The sequence below is a fragment of the Polypterus senegalus genome, chromosome 10 (assembly GCF_016835505.1).
Source record: "Polypterus senegalus isolate Bchr_013 chromosome 10, ASM1683550v1, whole genome shotgun sequence".
Lineage (NCBI taxonomy): Eukaryota > Metazoa > Chordata > Cladistia > Polypteriformes > Polypteridae > Polypterus > Polypterus senegalus.
Genome location: NC_053163.1, coordinates 43,026,072 through 43,046,113, shown reverse-complemented (window position 1 = coordinate 43,046,113; position 20,042 = coordinate 43,026,072). Strand labels below are relative to the sequence as shown.

The 20,042-nt window shown below is 37.8% G+C and overlaps 1 protein-coding gene across 1 annotated transcript in view; it reads left to right on the top strand.

Moving 5' to 3' along the window:
• Positions 1-20,042, top strand: part of col4a5 (collagen, type IV, alpha 5 (Alport syndrome)) — a 481,130-nt gene that overhangs the window by 73,617 nt on the left and 387,471 nt on the right. The window lies entirely within an intron of this gene.

Here is a 20,042-nt window from a genome sequence, read left to right as displayed (position 1 = left end):
TGCACAATTTACAGTTGCAGTCTGTATTTTTTATTATTAGATACTAGGTTTTAAAAGCTCTTGTCTGTTACATTTAATTCAATTTATTTTTGCATAGCACCCTTCACTGAGTGCAGACTTCCTGCAATGTAACAAGTTCACAGGTAAAATCAGTTATAGACTTCACATATTACTAATTACATAATTAATACACATAAAGATACTGATTTATTTAAACCATATGTCTGTATCTCACTTGATATCTTAATCATTAGAACAGTTGGTCCCATTATAGTTCTTCATACTGGGGTACACACTGAGATTCAGTGGCATGCAAAAGTATTCAATACCCTTGAAAGACATCAGAATTGTCTGCATGACAAAAGATTTATACACATACTTATCCTTTCAGCATTTTTAATGTGAACTCACGAGTTAATGTTTGCATAAGTATGGAAATCTCTGTGCTTTAAAAGGTCCACGTTTACACAAATGGCAAATGAATCACAAATGGCACAAAGGTGATAGTCATTTGACTATAATTAAACATAATTAGGTACTACTTGTGAGTCCTTTATATCTCTCTGGATATAAAAAGCACCCTTTGTAAGGGCCCTAGTCTTTTTTGGGTAATCACTGCAAAAATGAAGACAAAAGAGCATTCTGTTGATTTGAAAAACAAAGTCATTGAAATGCACAAGGCAAATATTGAAGAGTTTGAACATCCCCTTGAGTACTGTTGGATGTATCATCAGAAAGTGCTAGGTTAATCACAGAACCCAGATCTTGAATAGAATAGGTTGTCCCTCAAAACTAAACATCAGAGCAAGATGTTGACTTGGTGAGAGAGGCTACTAAAAATGCAACCATCAATCTCAGATTTCTGCATTGTGTTTTGGGTGAAACTGGAGTGAAAGTGCATGTGACCACAATTTCAAGAGCTCTCCATAAAACGGGCCTGTAGGGGAGGGTAACAAGAAAGAAGCCATTACTTAAAAGTGTCCACATAAAAGCACTTGTGGCATTTGCTACAAATTATGAGAAAGAGCCAGTTAAGATGTGGGAGAAGGTTTTATGGTCAGATGACAACAAAATAGAACTTTTTGACCAGACTTCAAAGAGGTATGTGTAGCAAAAAAATAATACTGCTTATGCCTCAAGAAACACCATGCCTACAGTGAAATATGGGATGCTTTTCATGTGTTGGGACTGAGAATCTTGTCAGAGTGGAAGGCGCAATGGATGGACACAAATACTGCACAGTATTGCAGGAGAACCTGTTCCAGTCTACTATTAACCTATGGAAAGGTGCCCTCCCATTCCTTAGGACCAACCGACCCATGTTCACCTGCTGTTCACATTGAACCCTGCTCCACATTTGCTACTACCACCAAAATGTGCACCAGTGGCGGCTCCACCAGGTCCCTTGCCCTAGGGTTCGGTGCACGCTGCAGTGGCCCTCCTACTCGTTCCATCTTCCATGACTGCCATGCTGCTGTCCATATCAACCAACACTTTTTTTTGGCTCTGATGAGCTTCGCCATTGTGCGTCCTAACGCATTGTTAATCCTGCAGCAACAGTTATGCTTACCAAAAGTGGCCCACTAGACACTCAGCATTCCACATCGCTGTTCCACACCAGCAAGCCAGGCCTCTTACCCATTTAAAGTTTTGAGAATAGGTTGTGATTGTTTTTACCCCAATGCCTTTTACCATTCGCTTTACCAGATAATTCTGCATTGTCAAGGGCCAGCTATATTGAGGGAAACTTTGGAGGGAACCAGCTACTAGATGCTTAGATGATTAGTCTTTCACGTGATTAGCACGTCAGGACCACTGTGGACCTCCACCAGAGTTTCTTCTGGCTTCGTCCTGCCCAGGCATAGTTCACCATTTTTTGGGACGTAGATTCAACTTTTAACATGACAATGACCCTAAGCATCAGACCAAAGTGACACTGTAATGGCTCAGTAACAGAAAGGTGAATGTTTTGGAATGGCCAAGTCAAAGACCTGATCTTAACCGTATTGAAAATCTGAAGTACTATTTCAAAACTGCTGTCTAAAGGCAACATCCCACCAAGATAGAGGATCTCTGTAAATTCTGCCAAAAAGAATGGGGAAGAATCACTCCTGCACAATGTGCAAAACTGGTACATATTTACCCCTAAACAATTAAGGCTGTTATTGCAGCAAAAGGGTTATCGATAAAGTATTAATTTTTGGGGTTGAACATTTATGCAGTCACTAACTTTTGAGATTTTCTTGTTTAGTTAAATATATACAGAAAATGTTTTATTTTTACTTTGGAAATATATTGTTAAAGCATAAGAGTTCACATTAAATGTACTAAATGGATAAATATGCAAACAAATCTTTTGTCATGCAGAAATACTGCTAATAATAATAATACATAAATGGTGTATCTATATGTTGCTTTTTCCAATATGTTATACAAGTGTTAACATATATAGACAATGTACTCAATTTTACTTTTTAACAGTGCTGCCAAAACTCACATGTGCTATATCAATTCTAAAATGAAGGTTAATGCAAATCTTTTAATTTATTTAGGTCTAAGAAGCATCCTGTTTAATTTATTATTATGGCATGCTCTGCTGAGGGCACACAGTGATGTGCCGCAATTTAGACAGTATAAATAGCAGATGATGTTGTGCATTTACTCGTGAATGTCACCTGCATTTATCGCAAATCACATGTCTGCTGTCTTTAGCTTAGTAAATATTTGCAAATAATGTTCACTTGGGAATGTTTAATTCACACAGTATCAAAGTGGTTTTTAGGCTAAATCAGATGGTAGGATTGATCTGAGTGACTGGTATTTGTGCCTGTTGTTTTATGTGACTTTATATTTGTACGTGGATTTATTATTATATTTAAATTGTGTAATTTCTTATAATGCACAGTATTTCCTGTAGTTTAATTAGTCCTGTGTCAGATTACATTCATAACCTCACGCAAATCATTCCAGGGTTCGCATGGTACCTCATCAAGACCATCGTTTACAAAAGATCTGGGGCCTCATGTATAAACGGTGCGTACGCACAGAAATGTTGCGTAAGAACTTTTCCACATTCAAATCGTGATATATAAAACCTACACTTGGCGTAAAGCCACGCACTTTTCCACGGTACCTCATGCCTTGTCGTACGCAAGTTCTCCGCTCGGTTTTGCAGACTGGCGGCACCCAGCGTCAAAGCAATGGTACTGTTCCTGTGTGATTACTCATTATTTTCATGACGTGGCTTTATAAATACGCCAAAACTAACCGTATATTGTTTATTAGTGTAATGCATCCAGGGAACAGCCATAGTATTCCAAATACCATAACTGCTTTAGCGTTGTTACTCTCACTGCACCTTCCTCTTCTTCTTATTTTTCTTCTTCTTCTTTCAGCTCCTCCCGTTAGGAGTTGCCACAGCGGATCATCTTTTTCCATATTACTCTAACTGCACCACGTGGAGTATTTATATCACTGTATCTGAGTGTGAATCACAGCAGCAGCTGATCGGAAAGAGAATTATCGGTATACAGCTTCAAAGACACGCTGTCTCAGCCATGGCAAAACGTTTTAAAGCCTTTCCTGTACAGACCTCGCGGTTCAGAAACAGTTTAATCCCAAGAACTTTAAATGCAGTCAATCAAGTGCTCCTTGTAGAACTGTTTGCAATTATAAGTACAATCAACCCACTTTAAAGTTGCACTACAGTTATAATATCGCACAACCTGAGCCACTTTATAAAGCGCGTATTTACATATGATGACTGTATTATCGTGGTATTTCCCTCCACTTGCCCTTTTACTTGTTTCCTCAAGGGTAAGGGTTCTCGTCAAGTTCGTTATCGGGTTGGTCTACTGTTGCACTTTAAGATGAACACACACACACATAGATAAACACACACACAGACCCTAACCACAACAGTGCTCCATGAATGACACACACACGCTGATTAACCCTTAGCACTTTAAACCACACAAGTGCTATAGGAATAACAGCCTGTCATTCAGCACTTCAAGAGGCTTACTTATTTTCGGCACGAACAACAATACGATGTTTTAGTGATATCTCAGACCTAATTAGTACTTTTGGTACTTTTGGAACAACAATACGATGTTTTAGTGATATCTCAGACCTAATTAGTACTTTTGGTCTACAAGAATACATTTAAACATACAAAGACTCAGCACTCTTGACTATAGGCCATTCATCAGCCAAGAATACCTTCTTTCTCATATTTGTTTCTTCTGTTGAGTATAGCGCTCTTCACTCTCAGCCATATAAACCTCGCAGCACAAAAAAAAATGGCAAAAATCCGGCTGTCACCAGGTGCTCAAAGAAATCTAACTTATTACTTCAATCACTCTAGACATCTAGACAAAGCACTGAAAGTTAAAAGCAGCATGGTATTTATTACAAGAATAATAATAACACCACAAGAACAAAGAATACTAGAAAATAGGTAGTGATAGGAAAGTCTGAATATATATAGTCTTTAGAAAAAGCTTACGAAAAAGTTACAGATGACAAGGATGAATGTCCCAGGGAGGCGTTTGATTTAGCAATCGATGTTCATGATGCCTTTCTGACGACCAGGGCCGTCTTCGTCCGTTCCTCTTCTTCTTTCTTCTTCTCCCTTTGCTTCTCTTTCTTCTCCCTTTGCTTCTCTCTTCTTCTTTCCAAACCAAGGCATATTTATTATGAAATGTCAAGCCTTGGTTTCACAACACATGCACCTGATTGGCTGGCTGTCCAAATGATTGATGAATTAATTCACTGTCCGTTTTCCCACACAACAAAACCTTTGATGTACTCGGAGGCATCAGTAGTTCTTCCTGTCCTAGGCTATAAAGCAAATTGTTGTTCCAGATGTCCATCCATCAATAGCCTGAGGTATCAGTTCAGCATCCTTTCCCAGGCTATAAAACCAAATTCGCATGAAGCTATGAACAATTGTTATAAAAGTAAGGTGTAAGGGAAGAAAACCTGCTTTAATTTAATTTCATCTGTTGTCTTGTCTTGAACAAAATATAATGGAAACCAAAATGTACAGATTTTATACACCATAACAATGACGATATCATTTTTAAGGTGAAATGCAGCAAAATATGTTTGTTAAATTATACACATAAAACTTTAACTTCATTTAAATAATCTATATTCTTCACTGGGAGTGTCGTTAAGGATAGAATAATTAAACATATACTACGAAGATATTTCAATGTTCTTTAAACGTTTTGAAGAATCGGCGCTAAGCTTACAGATGGCTTAACGTCTATTACAGAGCTGATTGTATGGCGATCGGTTACTTGGGGAAAGAAAAGCACTGATTGCAGTGACAGCTACGCCAATATATCCATCCATCCATTTTCTAACCCGCTGAATCCGAATACAAGGTCACGGGGGTCTGCTGGAGCCAATCCCAGCCAACACAGGGCACAAGGCAGGAACCAATCCTGGGCAGGGTGCCAACCCACCACAGGACACACACAAACACACCCACACACACACACACACCAAGCACACACTAGGACCAATTTAGAATCGCCAATCAACCTAACCTGCATGTCTTTGGATTGTGGGAGGAAACCGGAGCGCCCGGAGGAAACCCATGCAGACACGGGGAGAACATGCAAACTCCACGCAGGGAGGACCCGGGAAGCGAACCCGGGTCTCCTAACTGCGAGGCAGCAGTGCTACCATTGTGCCACCGTGCCGCCCACGCCAATATATATTGAATATAAAACAGAAAGAGAAAATAACAACACAGCAAAAAATGCAGCGACAAATTTCAGCAAAAGTTAAATGCTTGTGTCATGAGCACAAGGCGGCTATGCAGTGTCTGCAACAGACGTGGCCATCCACCGTGCATGACATTGGCGGGTGATGGAGCCACCGATTCTTCCTCTGCCCAGTGCCACCACAAGCCTAGAGCCGCCCCTGAGTACTGCTGCATTAAATTATTTCATCGAAGTGAAACACGTTTAATAACGTGCTTTAACTCCTATCATCATGAAAATGACATTACGTATACATCTCAGTATTTTAGTTATTCAGAGAGATGTAATATCACGAATGTAATGGACTCTGTGTCCAGTTGGAGGAAGAGAGCCGGTTTATGAAGCAAGTTGTGATTCACACACATAGAGCACATAGAAGATCAAATACAAAGCAAAGCATTTAACGTGCTACTTTAATTACGATGTGATTTGAGAAACTGGTTAATTAAACGATTTTAAGATGAAGTTTATAATGTTCTACTAAATGACAAAATAAACTACGTGATTAAAGTGGAAAATTCGAGATTAAAGTTGACATTTCGTGCTTTTTCCCCACCGTGTGCCTTTTTTCTCTGTACCCTAATAAGCTTCCATATGACACTCAGACAGTGGGCTTACAACTCTTCTTTTCACGGCAACTTTGATATGTGACTTCTTTTTTATTTCCGGCACTGTGCGATTTTGTGAATGTGAGCTTTCAAGTTTCTCCAACACGCTATGTCACTCGATCAACTTCCTTTTGTTGATTATACCACGGTTTATTTGAACAAATAGTATGTTTTTCCTTTGCCTCCACTTAGTATTCGCTGAAATTCTTATATTTCCCCTGTGCTTTTCCCATTGTCTTTTCACAGAAGGCTGCGCTTAAGGGCGATTTATATTATTTTGCATATTCAAAGAGGCGTAATTCTGGGAGGAGTTGGGGCGTTACATAAAGCGCGTGCACGAGCGTTAGTTTTCCCACTGATCAGGATTTATGTAGCGGAAGAATGTGGAAGTTGGAGTACGCACAGATTCCTGCATCTGGATTTTCTGTGCGTAAGCACATTTCGGCTTTTGTGCTTACGCCATGTTATAGTGCGAGTTCTACGCACGGCGTTATACATGAAGCCCCTGGTTGTTTTGGTTTGCACCAGATTGTGATTGGCATTTTATCGTCAACCTCTGATTTTTATTAACTGCATGGTAAATACATTTTTGTGTAAATTAGTCTGATTTTGATTGTCTCCTATATTTTAGTAAATGTTATTAAATTAATGTTTAGATGTGCTTTGTTTTCAATACTAATAAAGCAGGTTTGGGTTAGTAATTTTATCATTTTATTTTGGGTTTGTCAGATATGGGTTTATTTTTTATAACTGTGGATAACTGTTGGTGCTTAAAAGAAAAAAAGGCAATCTGTGCATCACCAGTGATGGTTAATCCGACTTTAAGCAGGCCCCTTGTGAATGTGTGCATGTGTCCGGAGATGGATCTGCAGCTTATATAATGTTGTTTCCCATACCAAATTGCATTTTGCAGATTAATTAAATGTGTGAGTAGTGATATAACAGGGTTTTTCATTAAAACAATGACAGAAAAGGTAACTTCACATGCAGTTTGCATTAACAGACACTCCTGTATAATAACTATAAATGCTTGTATGAATAGTTAGAACACTTATATAAAACGGTAGTCTTCCCTAACAGATCGATTAGGATTGAAGATTTTTTAATGTAAATTTATCTCATACATACAAAAAAGTTAATGTACGGATGAGATAGCAGTGCAACCATATTTTTCATTTGTCGATATTTGTTGGCAATAATGAGTGGAGTATTCTTAGCTACCACTTCCTTTTTTTCTGCTGAGCACCACTGGCTGTTGCTTTATGCAAATGAAGGCTAAATTTGATGGACAAAAGCGCAGAGAAGCTCAAAGATGATATGCTTAGCAAGTTGCATCCTCGGATACACAAAGTTGTCACTATTTTGTTGGCTTCTTCTTACGTCTCACAATGTGGTATAAAATACATACAAATTCGACAAGGTGGGGTGATTTTGTCCCCCTTGGACTGTCGCGTGCGCTTAAATACATATACTTTAAAGAATGGGAATGGGGCAGAAAGGCCCTTGTTGGTGAAATACATGCAACATTCCGAAAAACTGGGATGTCCACTTTGGGGACATACCACTGTGTGCTGCCGTGCTCTGGTTTGCCGAGCACAAACAGGCAAGTGCCTGCCCAATTGAATCTCAAAGTATAACACCAGCTAGTAGCAACAGCATGTCTTGGTAAGTTTAAATGATTACTGAGCACTGTAAATGTATCTCCCAGAGTCAGAAAAAAGAAGAGGTAGACAATGCAGTGCTTTTATAGTGGGTCACTCACCATACCGGCACCTCTTTCAATTTCTACTTAGAGCACCAGCAATGCACCCTGCTCTTCAGTCGAATGTTATTTTATCAAGGTGGTCAAAGTTTCACAGGGGACATTAGCCGTGACTCCTTGACTGAACGTTAGTGTATCACGGTGCTTCAAGCCACCAACACCCACCAGCATGCTCAACTAATATAATCTGTAAAAACAATAATAAAATCAAGGAGTAGTGCTAAATATGCGTAGTACTAACAGTAATTTGGTTATACTTCTAGCGCTAGGACAGTGTACATATTTCAATATATTAATTCTTTTTACCTGTTCTTTTCTGTACAGTGCTTAAACATTTGATTCATTATGTGGGTCACGTAAATATGCAGCCTGTAAAAGTAATACTGTATGGAATGAATTAAACAACAATTTAGTGTATATTACTTTTGAGTTAAAACGTAAAACTGGTAAAAACAAAAATATCATATACAGAAAAGTACTCAGTTAGTTATATAATACTTATGATATATCTAAATATCCAATGCCACAATAATTGAGGTCCATTGTCTTAGAAAATTACCTGGTTGAAGCTGGGAAACATAGCTAGTGAAAAAATAAAATGGGTATACTGTATAAGTAGACACAGATTTGAGTGCACTTAACTTTGAAAATTTCTCTTCTCCACATTTGGGCTCCTGTCCATAAAACAATCTCAATATGTCACTGTTTGTTATTTTTGCCCTAACTGGTGCATTAATGATAAAAGAGCCGCGGACAGGTCAGTTCAGCGCTATATGCAATCATCAAATTCAAATGCTCACAGTTCACACAAGTGCAAGGATCGTCCTTCCTATATTTGCAACATATGTACCTGTTGCAATGCGCACACTTCTCTCTGTGCTGTGGTTTCTATTACACACCTGAGAGACGATATATATGAAAACATCATTGCTAATGCAATATTATTTGAAAATGAACAGCGTCAGATAGGGTTTGAATTTATGCTGGGGCTGTTACTTAGAGTCAGATCAGGATGGGCAGGGTTGGGTGGGGGGTACAGCAAAATCGTGATTGAGAGAATAAAACTGAAAAAAGCTAACTTTTACAAGTGCCATAAATTTATACCCAATGTCGCATATATTTGTCTCTTTCTTTTTTTTCTCCGTGCTGCAAGAACCGTCCTTCCTACATTTGCGACGTGTGTACCTGTTACAATGCGCAACAGAAAACAAAAAAGGGGGCGCAAAGATATGAAAAATACATCTATTGAAACCAAAACAAATTAACTTAAACTACATTCTGATACTAGAAAAATAAATATAGAGTTAGATAAATGTTGATAAAAGTTAAGTAGGTATAATAAAATATGCATCTATGATATATCTTTAATTAAAAAAGAACAAATTGGTAGAATTAATTAAAAAAGAACAAATTAGTGGGCTCCTTGAGCCTGTCTTGCAGAACAAAGCTTTTCATAACACGGTGTTAAATTAGAAATTGAAACTCTGAGTTCTCCTTTAACTGGGACCTATATTTTTTCTTTAATGCCACTACTGTAGGAAATCCGCTTTCACACAGATAAGATTTAGGAAACTGGAAAAGTATACAAAAAGCTCTTTCTTTCAGTGCTGAAAATTGTTCATCTAGTCCAGGCCAAAATTCAAACAGTGGTTTATTACCAAACTCCCTTTTAATTTCGGCACTTGCTGTGAGGTCTATGAATAGTTCTTGTTCTTCAACTGAGAGACCTTCGGGAATATTTTGAAATGGGTCTCTGACCCACTCGTATGTTTTTATTAAGTTTTTGTCGGTTATAAAATACCTTCTAAAATTTTTAGCCAACATGGTTAGATGATTTTTAATAGATAAAAATATAACTTTGATGTAATCCTCATTGACAGTATAGTTTTTAACAAATTTGTTCACATTGCTAAACATTTCCAAGTTTTTCTGCTTTACGTGTGTGTTCCATAGTTCGAGTTTTCCACAAAATGCATTCACCTTGTTACTCATCTCCAAGATATGTGTATTAGCTCCCTGAAGCTGAATGTTTAACAAGTTCAGTTTATCAAATATGTCGGTTAAGTGGCTCAGTTTCATCATGAATAAGTGATCTTGAAACATTTCTGCTTTCTTGCGCTTTTCCTCTTCAAAGAACATTGCTATTTCATCTCTTAATTTGTAAAAACCTTGATGAAATTTGCCACGTGATAACCACCTTGCTTCACAGTAAAAAAGTAAAGCTGTATGTTCTGCACCCATATCTTTGCAAAGAACAAAAAAAAAAAGTCTTGATTTTAAGGGCCTAATTTTTATATAATTCACGACAGATGCAACTGTGGTCAACACATTGTTCAGACCAGGACTTAGTTCTTTGGCAGCTAGGGCTTCACTGTGAATCATGCAATGTGTCAAGATACACTGTGGAGATTTTTGTCTTAATAATGTTTGTAAACTTTGGAATTTTCCAGACATTGCTCGAGCACCATCTGTATATATTACAACACAGTTTTCCCATTGTATGTTAGCCTCAGTCATGAAATTATCCAATACATTGAATAAAGCAAGTGCTATCGCTCTGTCTTGTATTGGTTTACAAAATAAAAGCTCCTCCACTGCTGACAATCCATTGCAAAATCGAACATATGCAATTAAATGACAATCCTTGTTGCTATCTGTTGCCTCATCAAGCTGAATTGAGAACAATCTTCCACACAGTTTTGACAATAGCTGCTCCTGTATATCTTCAGATATATCACCAATTCGACAAGCAACAGTATCATTTGATAAAGGGATGGACTGTAGTTGCTTGGTAAAATTATCTCCAAGCATAATTTCCACAATTTGAATTGCAGCTGGCAGAATGAGTTCTTCTCCAATAGTGTGCGGCTTTTTGGATCTAGCTATTTGATACAAAACTTTGTAAGAAGCTAGTAAAGCTTTTTCACTGACAGACAAAGCTTTTTAAAAACTGATTTTTGCTTTTCATGAGATTTTAGTTTAGCAGCAAAAAACTCTCGAGGTTTATTAACGTACTCACTATGAATTGTTTCCAAATGGCGCTTAAGCTTGTTGGGTTTCATGCAGTCCGCCACCAAAATTTTTGAACAAATAACACAAAGGGGCCTCTCAATGCTGGCTACTTCGGTTCTTATAAATCCAAAATTTAAATACTCTTCAGAATATTTTCTTGATTTAACCTTCGGACCGACACTCTTCTCCGTGCTTGTTGATGGTTCACAATTGTCCGATGCTCGTTTGCACCCAATTAAAAATTTATCCATGATGGTGAGCTTAAAAATGTTTGCTTTTTGCAGTGTATATTTGAGTTGCTACGAACACTATCGAGTACTTAAGTCAAGCAACCAGACTGAAATGTGGCCTCAGCGAGATGGAGTTCACATTTATACTAGCAGGTGCATCTCTAGTAAATTCGGCAAAGATTGAAACTTTCTGTGAAAGGGTGAGAAATAAGAAGAGGTGGGCAGTGTTGCCATATGTGGAGGAATTTGGCTATTTGTAGGGAAATTTTAAATTTGTAGGGGTGTATCGGCAGCAAAAAATATGGGAATAAACTTTATTAGGGTTTCAAAAAAACATTAGGGGGCGCGATTAAAACTGTTATGAAAACTCAGGTCACAAATACTTAAAGGTTGAAAAAATGCTGCCCCACTGTTTTATTAAAGGAGATGCCTGTGGCAGATTCACTGGCAGGATGAGGCCCAACCTCCTGCTGCATCTAAACGGTTCCATCTTTCGCCTTTATGCCTGGTGCAGCTGCTTTCTTCTTATGTGTGAGTGGATGTTTCTTGTGGGGAGGGCTTCTGTTCTCTTTCTCCATTGAAGAACTCTCATCCTCATCTGAGTTTACCTCTGTTATAGCACGTCTTTATTTAAAAATTAACTACAGTAATCCCTCTTCGATCATTGGGGTTGCGTTCCAGACTCCCCTGCGCTAGGTGAAAATCCATGAAGTAGAAACCATATGTTTTTATGGTTATTTTTATATATTTTAGGCCCTTATAAACTCTCCCACACTGTTTATAAATATTCCCTGCACAGTTATACAGCATAATCCCTTTGTATTCTCTTAGATATTAGATAAGATTCATTGAAATTATGTATATAAACACACTGTTTATATACAGTAAAACCTAAATATTATTTTAAAGATATCGAGTGTCTCCGATATCACATATGTTACAGCCATTACGATAGACAGGCCATCAGCAATAAATACGTACAATGCAAGAAAAATAGTATACAGTAAATGTGTGTACAGTGACACTAAACGCACGTACATGTACTAAGTACTGTAAGTAGAAAATTAATTATGGTTACTCACCAACAATAACACGATGACTTGTCCGATTAGAATGAGTTTAATTTTACTGCACAACAAAGGAGAGCGTTACAGCCCTTCTAAAGGAGCCACTTCAGGCGATTGTGTAGCACTGCCGTTTCTCTTCTTCTGGCAGTCTTCACTCCAACTCCCTAAAGCAGGTTCCATCCAGACTACTGCCTTACATCCACTTACAACTTGTTTTGCACCCTGGTTAAAAGGACACTGCGGCCGTAGATCTTATATTCCTTTCCTACTTTTTAAATAAAAAGAATCGTAGCTTCATTGATGCTGTAATGGTGTCCTACAGCAGTGTAGCTTTTCCCTTTCTTCAACAAATGGAAAACGTTTACCTTTTCGGCAATCGTTAACATCTTCCGTTGGTGCTTGGGAACGGCTCCTGAAGCAGTAGCAGGAGCAGATCGTTTTGGAGCCATAATGAAGGGCTTTACTATGCACAAAGATAAACACAAAAGAGCACAAAAGTTAACTCTTTACACAGCGAAACAAGTTGATGCTGAATGAGCGAGACAAGACTTCCTGGTTAGCAGTGCATTCAGCACACAGGAACTTTACTGCGAGCTCTGATTGGTTAGCTTCTCAGTCATCCGCCAATAGTGTCCCTTGTATGAAATCAACTGGGCAAACCAACTGAGGAAGCATGTACAGGAAGCAAAAAGACACATTGTCCGCAGAACCCGCGAAGCAGCGAAAAATCCACGTTATATATTTAGTTATGCTTACATATAAAGTCCGCGATAGAGTTAAGCCGCAAAAGCCGAAACGCAGTATAGCGAGGGATTACTGTATGTCAGATCTGGGGGAACGCAAATGTGACCATGAGAATAAAAGAGAATAATAAAACAAAACACTAACTTTTACAAGTACCATAAATTTACACCGGTTATTGTGTATTTTTTTATTCTATAATAGTAATAATCATAGCTGCTCACTACTCAAAACGGTTAATTCACGAAGGACCCGACATCAATCCTGGAACCACTCGATTTCGAGACAGCGGTTCTTACCTCTGCACCAGCCAAGCAGATGTTTATGTGTGGGTGTGTTTGTCATACCCAATCCGAATTTCATTTACTTTGGTTAAATTCTAGAAAAAAAGTGCTCTTGTTTTGTTATATCTGTGTCTTTTGTCTTTATAAGTGTTGTGACAGTTTGGGGGTGCTATCGCTTTCTTGAACCAAATCCAAACCAAATCGGCAGACACCGAATAAAAGTCCGAATATTGACTTTATTCTTCACAAACAGTACACAAAGCACCCTCCTATCCACAATACTCATCTATACTAATAAAAGGCAAAGCCCTCACTGACTGACTGACTGACTGACTGACTGACTGACTCATCACTAATTCTCCAATTCCCGTGTAGGTAGAAGGCTGAAATTTAGCAGGCTCATTCCTTACAGCTTACTTACAAAAGTTGGGCAGGTTTCATTTCACAATTCTACGCGTAATGGTCATAACTGGAACCTATTTTTCTCCATATAATGTAATGGAGTTGAGCTCGATGGCCGTGGGGGGCGGAGTTTCATGTGACATCATCACGCCTCCCACGTAATCATGTGAACTGACTGTCAACGCAATACATAGAAAACAAGGAAGAACTCCAAAAAGCGCTGAAGAAAACATGCATTATACAATTGAGAAGGCAGCGAAACAATAAGAAGCGACCGAGTCACACATAGAACCATATTCATGAGTGCTGCTACTTCGGAAACAAAGCACGGTGTAAACCTAAAGTTTAAATTAAGTTCATAGACAGGCTGCCGCTGGCGTTTGTCATGCCCACGGCTAATGCGGGATACAAGTTTAATGAGAGGACGCAGGATATAAATGAGAGTTTTGATCACTTTGTAACTAAGTTAAAATTGCAGGTGAAGGGCTGTGCTTATGCAAATTCCGAGGGACTGTCTTTGTGGGGCGATTGACAGTTAAGGCGGGTGGGAGAGTCACGTCATCATCTCCCCTCCCATTCACCTCATTTCGCTGTGAGCTGAGCTCCGCAGCTAACGCAGTCTTGAGGAACCAACTTTGTGACGGTGCCACCAAATACTCACAGAAAAATCCACAAGTTAATACACACGCTGTCTCTACAGTTTCTCCACACTCTGAATCCTCCAGGCACTACTTTCAAAAGGTTACATTGACAATCGTGTTACGTTATTTTTAAAATGTTTCCTTTTCTTAGCACAAGCACAGCTGAGAAGCTTCGATGCATGTGCTCCATAACGCGTTAAAAAATAACGCATTTAATTACACTTTGCATTCCAAGCAAAGGGGAACTTCTGGCAATGCATGATTTCCTGGTACACCGATTACATTGATGTACACATCAGAGCTACAAAAATGTAACAGTTGGAAGAAAGCGCGTTGCTACGACTGATTGGAGGAAAATTTCATTTCAAAAGCCTTGATAAAAGCGTGGTTTTGTGCACATATATATATGTATATATATGTGGATGTATATGTATATATACTGTATATATGTGTGTATATGTATATATATGTTTATGTGTGTGTGTATATATGTATATATATATATATATGTATATATATATATATATATATATATATATATATATATATATATATATATATATGACAGAAACACTCATGACAATGACAATGTCAATCATGAATGACCTCCAAAGGGCGCTGAGACTTTTGATCATGTGAACGTGTCTGCAAAAAGTGGCGTCTCCTGCCCTACAAAACTCGAGCAGCCGGCGCGAATTTCATTTTTTTCATCCTCCCCCTGAGCTATAGCCCAGACAAGTGCAAACACGGGATCCCTTTTCTACACCGCGGCAAACTAATATTAAGGCACTTCGCACTTTCTTTTGCACGTATACAATTATGAGGTCGTCAGCTCGGATTATGAACACACGCATAGGAGTGGAGGGCCGACAGTGCCATCACAGCCGATTAATGGCTGGGGCGTCTCACCAGTCTACACAAGACCCACTGCGACTGTCCCCAAAAGGCGCTCATATCGTCAGCGAAGACATCTCTCTACACTATATAAAAGAAAATGGAAACTTTCCTTTCTTTACACCTTTTTTCCTTTTATCCCAAACCAAAGCCTTTCTCTCTTAACACTGTAGAGGACACAAAATTAATTTTCTTTAATTGCTGGTAATGCCGGTAAGGCACATTACCAGAGGCAGAAATTTGGATGTTCACATTGAAAATGTAATTTCTATACCACAGCCGTCGTGTAGCGCCTTTCAAAAGGGATCTACTACCAACAGATGATCCATATACATTTTAGCTGCTGTTAGTACTACTTACCTGTTGTGTTACACTGTCTTTAAAATGTAGTTTACCCGAAACCACTCCAGTAGTGCTCAATGTAGCTTTACTTCTTAAAACGTTAATGTTTTACTGTTTAATAACTTATAGACTACATTTTATTATTTTTCCCTTGCACTCAGTGACCAAAGCTATACACACACATATAGACACATACATATATATATACACATATATATACCTGTGTGTATGTTTGTATGTATGTCTATATATATATACACACACATACATACATACATACAAACACACACACACACACATATATATATATAATTTGTGTGTGTGTATGTATGTATGTATGTGTGTGTATATATGTACATAGGTATGTATATATATATATATGTGTATATGTAGATATGTATATAGATATGAAGATATGTATGTGTATATATATATGTATATATGTATATATATATGTATATATGTATATATATATATATATATATATATATATATATATATATATATATATATATATATATATATATATATATATATATATATATATATATATATATACTACTAGCAGAATACCAGCTTAAGCGGAGAAGTAGTGTGTTAAAGAAGTTATGAAAAAGAAAAGCAAACATTTTAAAAATAACGTAAGATGATTGTTAATGTAATATGTATATATAGCAAAATAGCTGCGATTGGCAGCGGAGAAGTAAAAAGAAAAGGAAACATTTTAATAATAACGTAACATGATTGACAATGTAATTGTTTTGTAATTGTCATGAGTGTTGCTGGCATATATATATATATATATATATATATATATATATATACACACACGCACACACAGACACATATATAAACATATATATACATATAAACATATATATATATATACACATCTATACACATATATATACAGTTATATATATATACATATACACACATACACACATACTGTATATATACACACACACATATATACATACTGTATATACAACATATACATATCTACATATATACTGTATATACACATATATATACAAATCTACATATATATATCTACATATATATATTAGGTGGGACTCGATTAAAAAATTAATCCAATTAATTAGAGGCTGTGTAAGAATTAATCTTGATTAATCGTATGTAATCGACACGTAAATTTGCCCCAAATCGCAAATGTTTTTTTTTTTTATTTAAAACGGTTTTAGTGGGCGACAGAATCAAATAATAGACATGGACATGAATATTGTAAACTGAAGCTGTTTTAATTTCTGAAAAAAAAGCTTTTAAACTGCATTTGAATTCAAAACAGAAACAAAAATATCATCCCTGGTTAAAATTGGGCAGACTTAAAAATAAAGTGGTAGTTTAAGTACTTTAAGTACATTTTCAGAATAGTATTGTCTTTAAATAATAATAACCAAAATTTCACCATAAAGTGCAGTTTTTCTTCTTAAAAAAATAAGTCAGAAACATAAAAGGTAATTTGACCAGCTTACTCTTTAAACTCTGAGTAACATTAGCCAAAATTATTTTGTACATTAGGCTAAAACAGTGTGATCATTGAACATTTTGTAATTAGATGTATTTAGAATTACTAACGGTCAGTAAGAGCCACAAAGTCCGCTTTCTGTAATGCATCTAATTTTGCTTGCTTTTCAGTGTGCACAAAACCATGCTTTTATCAAGGCTTCGGGTAGTCGAAATGATCAGTCGTAGGAACGCGCTTTATTCCGACTCTAACATTTTTGTAGCTGTGATGTGTGCATCAGTGTAATGGATGTACCAGGAAATCATGCATTGACAAAAGTTCCGCTTGCTTGGAATTGAAAGTGTGATTAAATGCGTTATTTTTACGCGCTATGGAGTACATGCATCGAAGCTTCTCAACTGTGCTTGTGCTAAGAAAGGGAAAATTTTAAAATAACGTAACATGATTCTGCGTTAACCTAATATTTTTTCATACGTCCCAAACCAAGGAGATGGGAAGGTAAAATGAAACGGGTAGCGCATACATAGTCAGTACATCCCTCTCGGAATCGAACCTCGAATGTCGGCGTTAGAGGCTTAAGACTCTACAATTGCGCCACCGCTTGTCTATGCTAAAGTATGTATTGTAGATCGGGCTATAGATATACATTTATATATATACCCGTGTATCGCAGTGGAGAAGTAGAAGTTATGAAAAGAAAAGGGAACATTTTAAAAATAACGTAACATGATTGTCAATATACAGTAATTGTTTTGTGAGTGTTATTGAATGTTGCTGTCATCAAGGATTTGATTATCATTATTTCTTTCAATCAGGCTCGTATTTGTACAATGTGTTCAAGTTACATTCCGTGTTTGTCAATCGTTGTAAAGATAAGAGGTTTCATTCATCGATTAGTTTCTTACTGCATCAATAAACAGCTCGTCTTCCTTTTTATCTGTGATGTGACAAACTGCATGCACGGGGTTTTTTTTTTACGCTGTCTTCCTTTAGCGGGACATTGACTTTTTCCACCGTGTGCTTTGTTTCCACAGTAGCTGCATTTATGAATATGCTTATCAGACGCTTCATATTTTTGCTGCCTTTTCAATTGTGTAATTCGGTTTTGTTCAGCTCTTTGGAACTGTTGCTTTTATCTGTGCACTGCGTCAGTTCACGTGAGCCACTCGGTGTACATGCATCGAAGGTTCCCAGCTGTGCTGGTGCCATCTCGTGCTATGTCCATGGCTGTATTTAATGTTACCTTAGTCCTGGCACTTAAAACTTTCTCTCGCAGTTTCGCTGAGTTTGTGTCAAACACCACCCTGACCATCTCATCTTCCTCTCCATAAGCACAGTCCTTCACCCGTGAATATTTACCCGTGGCAGTTTGCTATTGGATTGCGCTGACGGAAGGCCTTATATGGGCAGGCACTAAATTACAAACGCCAGCGGCAGCCTGTCTATGAACTTAATTTAAAGTGTAGGTTTACATCGTACTTTGTTTCCGAAGTAGCAGAACTCGCTTCTTATTGTTTCGCTGCCTTCTCAATTATATAATGCATGTTTTCTTGAGCGCTTTTTTGAGGTCTTCCTGGTTTTCTATGTACTGCGTGATTACGTGGGAGGAGTGATGATGTCACACGAAACTCCGCCCCCACGGCGTTGAAGCTCATCTCCATTACAGTAAATGGAGAAAAATGCTTCCAGTTATGACCATTACGCGTAGAATTTCGATATAAAACCTGTCCAACTTTTGTAAGGAAGCTGTAAGGAATCAACCTGCCAAATTTCAGCCTTCCACCCACACGGGAAGTTGGAGAATTAGTGATGAGTCAGTGAGTGAGTGAGTGAGTGAGTGAGTGAGTGAGTGAGTCAGTGAGTGAGTGAGTGAGTGAGTGAGTGAGGGCTTTGCCTTTTATTAGTATAGATATATATATATATATATATATATTTGTAGACTCAAACCGATTATGACAGCAGCAATCCAAGCTGTGAGAAAACAGTAAAAAGGAGGCGTGTCAGACGTCGTGGTACGTTTTCTGATGCAGCTAGACGAAAACATCTTTGTGACGCTGCCGCCAAATACACAAAACAATTACTTTGACAATCATGTTATGTTATTTTTAAAATGTTTCCTTTTCTTTTTCATAACTTCTTTAACACATGACTTCGCTGTGAAGCACATGTATTTTGCTATATATATATATATATATATTGTGGACTTGAACCTGGACACAGACAGCCGGACATCTTAATTTCACCCAACACGCGTTTATTTTACAAATATATACAAATTAGTGCACTTCCCAGTGCCTCCAGCACCGTTCCCCCAAAGTCCAGGGCACACAGTCCAACTGCCTTTCTGGCCACCTCCAGTCCTCTCTCCAGCTCCAATCTTTCTTCCACCCAACTTCCGCCCTCGACTGAAGGGAGGCGGCCCCTTAAATAGGAACCCGGATGGGCTCCAGCTGCTTCCTCCGTAAACACGCCCCAGTGTGGCGGAAGTGCCGGCTGCGCACCCAGAAGCCGTCTGGGTGTCCCCTGTCATCTTTCCCCCAGCACTTCCTGGTGTGGCGGAAGATAGATAGATAGATAGATAGATAGATAGATAGATAGATAGATAGATAGATGGATACTTTATTAATCCCAAGGGGAAATTCACATAATCCAGCAGCAGTATACTGATACAAAGAAACAATATTAAATTAAATAGTAATAAAAATTAAAAAAATAAAAATAAATAAATAAAATTAATGTTAGAATTTACTCCCCCGGGTGGAATTGAAGATTCGCATAGTGTGGGGAGGAACG